The sequence below is a fragment of the Salmo trutta genome, unplaced genomic scaffold (genome assembly GCF_901001165.1).
Source record: "Salmo trutta unplaced genomic scaffold, fSalTru1.1, whole genome shotgun sequence".
Classification (NCBI taxonomy): domain Eukaryota; kingdom Metazoa; phylum Chordata; class Actinopteri; order Salmoniformes; family Salmonidae; genus Salmo; species Salmo trutta.
In genome coordinates this window covers 6,421-18,523 of record NW_021822294.1, presented here as the reverse complement: position 1 = coordinate 18,523, position 12,103 = coordinate 6,421, and the positions used below count along the sequence as shown (strand labels likewise).

General features: G+C 41.5%; 1 long non-coding RNA gene across 1 annotated transcript; it reads right to left on the bottom strand.

The window, feature by feature from the left end:
* Positions 1-1,516: 1,516 nt before the first annotated feature.
* On the bottom strand, positions 1,517-4,696 carry LOC115181556 (uncharacterized). The gene is made up of 3 exons (XR_003873478.1): positions 4,440-4,696; positions 4,096-4,203; positions 1,517-1,602 (listed from the first exon to the last, which is right to left on the bottom strand). It is a non-coding gene; the product is annotated as an uncharacterized LOC115181556 (long non-coding RNA).
* Positions 4,697-12,103: the final 7,407 nt, after the last annotated feature.

Below are 12,103 nucleotides of genomic sequence, written 5' to 3'. Positions count from 1 at the left end.
TACCCATCAACAGAGATGTGAGATAAATTCAGTACATTCCACCATGAATATGCAGATATATCAACTGATCATATCTCTAGTGTATCACGTTCTGGCTCCTTATAGACAAATCATTATCTTAGTACACTATATCATCCAGACAGTATCCAGTCTAGTACTATAGAAACTGATACAGACTACAGACAGTATACAGTCTAGTACTATAGAAACTGATACAGACTACAGACAGTATACAGTCTAGTACTATAGAAACTGATACAGACAGACAGACAGACAGACAGACAGACAGACAGACAGACAGACAGACAGACAGACAGACAGACAGACAGACAGACAGACAGACAGACAGACAGACAGACAGACAGACAGACAGACAGACAGACAGACAGACAGACAGACAGACAGAGACAGACAGACAGACAGACAGACAGACAGAACTCACCTGAAAGGAGACAGCAGGAGACAACATGCAGTATCTTCATTCTGAAGAGTTACTCCTCAGTTACTTTCTGTTAAAGTTACTTTACTATCTCAGTTACTATACTGTTAAAGTTACTTTACTACCACAGTTAACATACTGTTCAAGTTACTTTACTATCACAGTTACCATACTGTTAAAGTTACTTTACTACCACACTTACTATACTATTAAAGTTACTTTACTACCACAGTAAACATACTGTTAAAGTTACTTTAATATCACATTTACCATACTACCACCTGGTGCATCAACAAGCCCAGGTCCACAACAGCTTCTCTGTCAGCTACTCTCAGTCCTACTAAACCATCACCAGTCAGACAGTGTTTGACAGCTGGGTGTTTCTGAAGTCTTCTTTCTTCCTTTATTGATGCTCCTCCCTCCTCTGACACCACACCCTACTCTCTGTCCCTCTGCATATCAGAGAGATGGAGATAGAGATGGTGGTGGTGGAGGGGGAGGGCATTAGCCCCATATCCTGGTTCTGAAATGACCTCACTGTCTGGAGGTCTATATGTGCTGCAGAGTGAAACTGGTTCAAACCGGCCGGAGGATAGACTTCTAAACCACCAGAGAACTCAGCTAGCTGTGGTGACTAAGTGTTAAAACTGTCAACTTCTCTGTTCGAAAGTTACCATGTTTATTTCAGGAGGAACACAATGTTGAGATGATGACATTATAGTTAAAGTATACATCAATATATTTTATTATATTAATCCACATATGTTACCATTGATTGAGAAAGTATGGTGCAGAATGGATTTCCAAAAGTACAAATGTTACAAAGAATAACACTGTACTAACAGTATCCTGTCTCTGTGTGAAGTTAATGGTGTCATCATTTTAGTTTGGATCGGTTGTGTTGAGGGTTTGGTAGGTGGAGTCTTGGGTTGTTGTGTTGAGGGTTTGGTAGGTGGAGTCTTGGGTTGCTGTGTTGAGGGTTTGGTAGGTGGAGTCTTGGGTTGTTGTGTTGAGGGTTTGGTAGGTGGAGTCTTGGGTTGTTGTGTTGAGGGTTTGGTAGGTGGAGTCTTGGGTGAGGGTTTGGTAGGTGGAGTCTTGGGTTGTTGTGTTGAGGGTTTGGTAGGTGGAGTCTTGGGTTGTTGTGTCTGGATTGGTGACTGGCTCTGTGGAACACACAACATATAAAGCATGCGAGTGCACGTGCAGTGGTGTGGTGTAGTGGTGTAGTAGTGCAGTGGTGTAGTGGTGTAGTAGTGCAGTGGTGTAGTGGTGTAGTAGTGCAGTGGTGTAGTGGTGTAGTAGTGCAGTGGTGTAGTGGTGTAGTAGTGCAGTGGTGTGGTGTAATGGTGTAGTAGTGCAGTGGTGTAGTGGTGTAGTAGTGCAGTGGTGTAGTGGTGTAGTAGTGCAGTGGTGTAGTGGTGTAGTAGTGCAGTGGTGCAGTGGTGTAGTAGTGCAGTGGTGTAGTGGTGTAGTAGTGCAGTGGTGTAGTGGTGTAGTGGTGTAGTGGTGCAGTGGTGTAGTAGTGTATGGAACATTTGGTATACTCTATTTTTGCTCAAAATGTCCCAAACGGCCCGCCAGGTGAAGGAAAGGCTCCCTGTGTGAAAACTTCTATGAGAAACAGTGACATCTTCTCTGAATGACCATAAATGATCAATCTTTCAGTCAGGTAAACCAATGTTTTACTCTGCTGGCCTAGATATTAGATACAGTAACATTTCTAGCATGAGTATCCAGGACAACTCATCTGAGCTTGTCTTGGCATGGCACAGTGTCAGCTTAGTTCTGTGGTGTGTAAACCACCACTGTGTTCTTGTGTTCTGAGTTCCTACAGTACCTCTCTTCCCACTACAGACCCAAGCTGGACTGGGCTGGCCTGGTTAGTCATTCAACTGAAGCCTGGAACTGTACTGACATTGAAAATGTGAAAAAAAATCAATCAGATCCAGCAGTGTCAAAAGGTGTTTAGTGACAGTACTGGTACTGCATAATATACTGTAGGCTAATAAACTGTACTCTACCTCTTGTATTAGTGTGAAAATGGGCTTAGTGACAGTACTGGTACTGCATAATATACTGTAGTCTAATAAACTGTACTCTACTCCTTGTATTAGTGTTAAATGGGTTTAGTTACAGTACTGGTACTGCATAATATACTGTAGGCTAATAAACGGTACTCTACCCCTTGTATTAGTGTGAAAATGGGCTTAGTGACAGTACTGGTACTGCATAATATACTGTAGTCTAATAAACTGTACTCTACTCCTTGTATTAGTGTTAAATGGGTTTAGTTACAGTACTGGTACTGCATAATATACTGTAGGCTAATAAGCTGTACTCTACTCCTTGTATTAGTGTTAAATGGGTTTAGTTACAGTACTGGTACTGCATAATATACTGTAGGCTAATAAGCTGTACTCTACTCCTTGTATTAGTGTTAAATGGGTTTTAGTTACAGTACTGGTACTGCATAATATACTGTAGTCTAATAAACTGTACTCTACCCCTTGTATTAGTGTTAAATGGGTTTAGTTGCAGTACTGGTACTGCATAATATACTGTAGTCTAATAAACTGTACTCTACCCCTTGTATTAATGTTAAATGGGTTTTAGTTACAGTACTGGTACTGCATAATTTACTGTAGGCTAATAAGCTGTACTCTACCCCTTGTATTAGTGTTAAATGGGTTTAGTTGCAGTACTGGTACTGCATAATATACTGTAGTCTAATAAACTGTACTCTACCCCTTGTATTAGTGTTAAATGGGTTTTAGTTACAGTACTGGTTCTGTGTAATTGATGGAAAGACAACTAATGAAGTCATGATGAAGCACCAGAGACTTCTTTATTTCAACAAGGTTGTTGTTATATAAGAGAACAGTCTAGTTTGTAACAGTGATAAAGTTGTCTATCAACTGTTAAAATCATGTTTAACAGAACCAGTTCCAACTGAAGTATTTGACCATCAATATATTAAAGAAAGAGCCATTTTTTTAACACAGCAGCAAAATATCATCAGGTACACTTTTGTTTTCATTTGGGGAAATATCATTTTGTAATATTTAATTTCAGTCCATTGTATTGTTATTAGGCCTACAAAATAGATGTGTGTTAACTTGGATTAGGCCATGGGAATATAATAGTGTCTGCTAGGCTGTGTATACACTCCACTATACCACTGTATGCCTGTGTGCACGTAAATACTGTACATACAGAAATACATACAGTACATACATACATACAGACGGTACATATTCAAAAGTTTGGGGTCACTTAGAAATGTCCTTGTCTTTGAAAGAAAATCTAATTTTTTGTCCATTAAAATAACAAATTGATCAGAAATACAGTGTAGACTGTTAATGTTGTAAATGACTATTGTAGCTGGAAACGGCATACTTTTTAGGGAATATCTACATAGGCGTACAGAGGCCCATTATCAGCAACCATCACTCCTGTGATGACTATGCATAGATGACTACAGAGAGTGGCAGTGGTGTGGAGAGGGGAGGGGGGCAATGTGAATAGTTTGGGTTGCCATTTGACTAGATGTTCAGGAGTCTTATGGTTTGGGGATAGAAGCTGTTTAGGAGCCTCTTGGACCTGGACTTGGCGCTCCTGTATCGCTTTTCGTAAATATACATATGAGTGTTACTCACTTGAGGATGTCCTGTCTCTCCTCCATTTGTAGATCAGTAACAAGATGAGCCCCACAACCAACACAGCCAGACTCACACATACCATGATGACCACTGGGAAACCTAGAACTACAAATACAAGATAATTACATTCCTCTCAGACCCTTCTCCTTCCTAAACCGGTAGGAAGACAGACATATAGAGAGACAAATATATTATATATAGAGAGAGACAGAGAAAGAGAGAGAGATTTGTCCAGTGCATTAACAGATATAGCTATATTATCTATTCACCTGAATTATACAGCAGCATATTATAGTTGTCTGAAGGTGATAGAATGATGGCAAGGGACCGGTCCATCATACCTGTTCTCTGTGAAGGACCAGCACTGATGTCTCCAGATGCCATAAATGTTGTAGAGAGGTTTGGTAAGGTTGTGGAGGTGTATGGGGATGTTGTAGAGAGGTTTGGGAGGGTTGTGGAGACATGGGGTCTGGAGGTGAGTGGTAACGGTGTAGGAATGGGAGGAGCTGTGAGTCAATAGAAAGTACAGATAAACACCAATATTGAAACAACTTCATGTCAGGAAATAAGTCAGGAAGTGAATTACTAGATACAAATGTATATGGAGTATTCTCTTACCATCTGTAACTATGAGATGCAACTCTTGGAATGTGTCCTTTATAGTTCTGTCCACTCCACACCAGTAGGTCCCTGAGTCTGACTTCCTCAAGTCCTTGATGGTCACATAGAATACATCTCCCATGTCTTTTATTCTGTATCTTCCTTGAGTTACAGTCTTACTCCCATTAGTTTCAACCAGAATGTCTTTATCAGAACATGTCCCCTTGCAGAAGTATTTGTTGTTGTTCCCTGCCAATGTGAATGAGCAGCCCACAGTGACTTGTCCTCCTACCACTTCCTTAGTGACAGCTGACTCCACAACACACAGAGCTGTCAAACAGAAATACACAGTACAGTCACAACTGATGCCCTGTGAGATATACTTTAACCCTGAATAAATCTTACTTCAGCCCTGCTAAAATCTTACTTGAACCCTGCACAAACCTGACATTAACCCTGCACAAACCCAGGTAAAAGACCAACATATCAAACATTTTAATTTCAGTGCATTATCATAAGGTACATGTGAAAAACAAACTCAGAACTGTACAACTTTCTGGCTCCTTATTGACAAATACATATCTTGTTCTATATGTACTATATGATCCACACAGTATTATGGAAACTGATACAGACAGACAGACAGACAGACAGACAGACAGACAGACAGACAGACAGACAGACAGACAGACAGACAGACAGACAGACAGACAGACAGACAGACAGACAGACAGACAGACAGAACTCACCTGAGAGGAGACAGCAGGAGACAACAAGGAATATCTTCATTCTGGACAGTTACTCCTCAGTTACTATACTGTTAAAGTTACTTTACTATCACAGTTACTATACTGTTAAAGTTACTTTACTACCACAGTAACTATACTGTTAAAGTTACTTTACTATCACAGTAACTATACTGGTAAACTTACTTTACTATACTACCAGCTAGCACAGTTCCACAACACGTCTCTGTCAGCTACACACTTAACAGCAGGGTGTTTCTGAAACGCTCTGTCTTCCTTAATTGAAAGCTCCTCCCTCATCTGACACCCCACCCCTCTCCTCTGTCTCTCTCTTTCTCTCTTTCTCTGTCTTTTTGTCTCTGTCTTTTTGTCTCTCTCTGTCTTTAAATAAAATTAAATTAAAAGGGATTTATTGGCATGGGAAACATGCTTACATTGCCAAAGCAGAGAGTCTATCTGTCTGTCTCTGTCTCTGTCTCGCTCTCGCTCAATTTCAATTTAAGGGCTTTATTGGCATGGGAAACATATTGCCTAAGCAAGTGAAGTAGATAATAAACAAAAGTGAAAGAAACAATCAAAATGAACAGTCTCTTTCTCTCTGCATGTCAAGGAGATGAGTATAGTGATGGTGGTGGTGGAGTGGGTGGGCATTATCCTACACATCCTGATGATTTAACTGTAGTGACCTCAGTGTCTCCAGGTCTGTGTGCTGCAGAGTGAAACTGGTTCAAACCGGCCAGAGGTTAGACTTCTAAACCACCAGAGAACTCAGCTTCCTGTAGGTGACTAAGTCTTAAAACTGTTAACTTCTCTGTTCTAAAGTTAAAGTTTGTTTGAGCAGAGGAGGAACACAATATAGTGAAAGTAAACATCAATATATTTTATAACTTTTTTCTGACATTTAATTGATCCAAATACAGTCTTTATAAATGATCAACTCAACAGATGGGTTTCTGAACAGAAGAAACATCCCTCCTCTACAACCCAACTCCCCTTAATGAATGATGTCATCACATAACAGACAAGCTACTGAGATCTCAGTAAACCAATAGAACAACTTAAACTGAGTTGTTGACTCCACCCCTTTATCGAGATTCGCTGTCAGTTTTGAGCAGGGTGTTCGGCGTTCGCCGCCAGGCTCCTAAATTGCCATCAAGTGAAACCTCCGCTCACAAGGGCAAGACATGCAAACTCACTGTCAGTGAGAGAACAGGAGATTGAGAGAGAGAGAGAAAGAGACTGACAGAGACCGTGAGAGAGAGAGAAAGAGACTGACAGAGACCGTGAGAGAGAGAAAAAGAGACAGACAGAGACCGTGAGAGAGAGAGAGAGAAAGAGACTGACAGAGACCGTGAGAGAGAGAGAAAGAGACTGACAGAGACCGTGAGAGAGAGAGAAAGAGACTGACAGAGACCGTGAGAGAGAGAGAAGAGACTGACAGAGACCGTGAGCGAGAGAGAAAAAGAGACTGACAGAGACCGTGAGCGAGAGAGAAAAAGAGACTGACAGAGACCGTGAGCGAGAGAGAAAAAGAGACTGACAGAGACCGGCAGAGAGAGAGAAAAAAAGAGACTGACAGAGACCGGCAGAGAGAGAGAAAAAAAGAGACTGACAGAGACCGTGAGCGAGAGAGAAAAAGAGACTAACAGAGACCGGCAGAGAGAGAGAAAAAAAGAGACTGACAGAGACCGTGAGCGAGAGAGAAAAAGAGACTGACAGAGACCGGCAGAGAGAGAGAAAAAAAGAGACTGACAGAGACCGTGAGCGAGAGAGAAAAAGAGACTGACAGAGACCGGCAGAGAGAGAGAGAAGAAGAGACTGACAGAGACCGTGAGCGAGAGAGAAGAAGAGACTGACAGAGACCGTGAGCGAGAGAGAAAAAGAGACTGACAGAGACCGTGAGAGAGAGAGAAGAAGAGACTGACAGAGACCGTGAGCGAGAGAGAAGAAGAGACTGACAGAGACCGTGAGCGAGAGAGAAAAAGAGACTGACAGAGACCGTGAGAGAGAGAGAAGAAGAGACTGACAGAGACCGTGAGCGAGAGAGAAGAAGAGACTGACAGAGACCGTGAGCGAGAGAGAAGAAGAGACTGACAGAGACCGTGAGCGAGAGAGAAAAAGAGACTGACAGAGACCGGCAGAGAGAGACAAAAAAAAAGTTAAAGAGAAATTTCCTAAAAATAGAGGTCAGCGCATATAGTTAAAATGTGTCTCTTGTGATTGGTCGCCAGTGAGTGTATGTATCTTGTGATTGGTTGCCAGTGACTCAAGTGTCTCTGGGTTTGCTGACTGTGGAGTAGAAGAGAGGAGCCTCAGAGGAGCTGTGTGGATGATTGACAGTAGAGTAGGCGGGGCTTTGACCAAAGTTCACAGTAGCATAGTCACATGATGAAGTGCCCTCTTTAGAAATGGCAGCGGTGGCCTCATTGGGGCAGCTGCCCTCTTTAGTGATGGTGGCAGTTGCTTCGTTGGGGCCGCTGGGGTTCTTGTGGAAGTTGACGCTGGCGTGGTGGAGAGACTCAGAGTGGCTTGTAGGTAAGTTGGCGGTGGCGTAGATGGTGGTCATCGCAGCACCTGAGTCTGACTGTAGGGGGCTCTCCTTTATCTCTTCATAGTCACCGTCACCATGACAACCCTGGAGAAGAGGGAGGAGAGAAAAGGGGAGAGGAGATAATAGTATGACACTCACAAACACACTCAACACATTACTCAATGACATCACTCAATGACATCACTCAGACACAAAAACGAACAACCAAAATACACTGACCCCTTCGTTGTTTCCTGTGTCTGGACTCACTCTGTGTGTTGAAGAGACAGATCCTGTGGAACACAACACACACACATCACTCAGAGAGAGAGAGAGAGGTAGAGAGAGACAAAAAGGGAGAGAGTGGACGAGAGAGAGACAGAGCGAGAGAGATAGACAGGAAGTGAGAGAGAGGACGGAGGGAGGGAGAGAAAGAGAGTAGGAAAGAGAGAGAGAGAGAGAGAGAGAGAGAGAGAGATGCACTTCCACCAGAATACATCAGGGGTCAGACACTCCTCAGTGACTGTTTATGCATCTCAACCAGGGACAAATGATGACATGGCTATTATGCAAATACATTTCTTCGAAAAGTAAATGAAAATATTTAAAAAAGGGGAAATTGCTCTCTTTATATAGAGCTATGTGTGTGTGTGTGTGTGTGTGTGTGTGTGTGTGTGTGTGTGGTGTGTGTGTGTGTGTGTGTGTGTGTGTGTGTGTGTGTGTGTGTGTGTGTGTGTGTGTGTGTGTGTGTGTTTCTCACCTGTGACCTTGTTGTATTTCCATCTGTAGACTATGATCAGGCTGATCACCAGCAGTAACACTACCAGACTAACAGACACAATGATGACCACTGAGGTACCTGGAACACACACACACACACACACACACACACACACACACACTGTTACGTAAACGATTAGACAAACCTACTGTTACTCTAACCTACCCCCATATCATAACACTACATACAGACATGTCTACCACTAACCTACCCTCATGTCATAACACTACATAGAGACATGTCTACCACTAACCTACCCCTCATATCATAACACTACATACAGACATGTCTACCACTAACCCACCCTCATATCATAACACTACATATAGACATGTCTAACACTAACCTACCCTCATATCATAACACTAACCTACCCTCATATCATAACACTACATACAGACATGTCTAACACTAACCTACCCTCATATCATAACAATACATACAGACATGTCTACCAGTAACCTACCCTCATATCATAACACTACATACAGACATGTCTATCACTAACCTACCCCTCATATCATAACACTACATACAGACATGTCTACCACTAACCTACCCTCATATCATAACACTAACCTACCCTTATTCATAACACTACATATAGACATGTCTAACACTAACCTACCCTCATATCATAACACTAACCTACCCTCATATCATAACACTACATACAGACATGTCTACCACTAACCTACCCCTCATATCATAACACTACATACAGACATGTCTAACACTAACCTACCCTCATATCATAACACTACATACAGACATGTCTACCACTAATCTACCCTCATATCATAACACTACATACAGACATGTCTAACACTAACCTACCCTCATATCATAACACTACATACAGACATGTCTAACACTAACCTACCCTCATATCATAACACTAACCTACCCTCATATCATAACACTACATACAGACATGTCTAACACTAACCTACCCTCATATCATAACACTACATACAGACATGTCTACCACTAACCTACCCTCATATCATAACACTACATACAGACATGTCTACCACTAACCTACCCTCATATCATAACACTACATACAGACATGTCTACCACTAACCTACCCTCATATCATATCACTACATACAGACATGTCTACCACTAACCTACCCTCATATCATAACACTACATACAGACATGTCTAACACTAACCTACCCTCATATCATAACACTACATACAGACATGTCTACCACTAACCTACCCTCATATCATAACACTAACCTACCCTCATATCATAACACTAACCTACCCTCATATCATAACACTAACCTACCCTCATATCATAACACTAACCTACCCCTCATATCATAACACTACATACAGACATGTCTACCACTAACCTACCCTCATATCATAACACTACATATAGACATGTCTAACACTAACATACCCTCATATCATGACACTACCATACAGACATGTCTACCACTAACCTACCCTCAATATCATAACACTACATACAGACATGTCTACACTAAACCTACCCTCATATCATAACACTACATACAGACATGTCTACACACTAACCTACCCTCATATCATCACCACTACATACAGAACATGTCTACCACTTACCTACCCTCATATCATACCACTACATACAGACATGTCTACCACTAACCTACCCTCATATCATAACACTACATACAGACATGTCCACCACTAACCTACCCTCATATCATAACAACCTACATACAGGCATTCTACCACTAACCTTACCCTCATATCATAACACTACATACAGACATGTCTGACCACTAACCTACCCTCATAGCATGAACACTACCATACAGACATGTCCTACCACTAACCTACCCTCATATCATAACACTACATACAGACATTCTACCACTAACCTACCCTCATATCATACCACTACATACAGACATGTCTACCCTAACCTACCCTCATATCATACACTACATACCAGACGGTCTACCACTAACCTACCCTCATATCATAACACTCCATACAGACATGTCTACCACTAACCTACCCCATATCATAACAGTACATACAGACATGTCTACCACTAACCTACCCTCATATCATGACACTACATACAGACATGTCTACCACTAACCTACCCTCATATCATAACACTACATACAGACATGTCTACCACTAACCTACCCTCATACATAACACTACATACAGACATGTCTACCACTAACCTACCCCTCATATCATAACACTACATACAGACATGTCTACCACTAACCTACCCTCATATCATAACACTACATACAGACATGTCTACCACTAACCTACCCCTCATATCATAACACTACATACAGACATGTCTACCACTAACCTACCCTCATATCATAACACTAACCTACCTCATATCATAACACTACATACAGACATGTTTAACACTAACCTACCCTCATATCATAACACTACATACAGACATGTCTACCACTAACCTACCCCTCATATCATAACACTACATACAGACATGTCTACCACTAACCTACCCCTCATATCATAACCTAACCTACCCTCATATCATAACACTTCATACAGACATGTCTACCACTAACCTACCCTCATATCATAACACTAACCTACCCTCATATCATAACACTACATACAGACATGTCTACCACTAACCTACCCCTCATATCATAACACTACATACAGACATGTCTAACACTAACTTACCCCTCATATCATGACACTACATACAGACATGTCTACCACTAACCTACCCTCATATCATAACACTACATACAGACATGTCTACCACTAACTTACCACTCATATATTAACACTAACCTACCCCTCATATCATAACACTACATACAGACATGTCTACCACTAACCTACCCTCATATCATAACACTACGTACAGACATGTCTACCACTAACCTACCCTCATATCATGACACTACATACAGACATGTCTACCACTAACCTACCCTCATATCATAACACTACATACAGACATGTCTACCACTAACCTACCCTCATATCATGACACTACATACAGACATGTCTAACACTAACCTACCCTCATATCAAAACACTACATACAGACATGTCTACCACTAACCTACCCTCATATCATAACACGACATACAGACATGTCTACCACTAACCTACCCTCATATCATAACACTTCATACAGACATGTCTACCACTAACCTACCCTCATATCATAACACTACATACAGACCATGTCTACCACTAACCTACCCTCATATCATAACACTACATACAGACATTCTACCACTAACCTACCCTCATATCGTAACACTAATCTACCCTCATATCATAACACTACATACAGACATGTCTAACACTAATCTACCCTC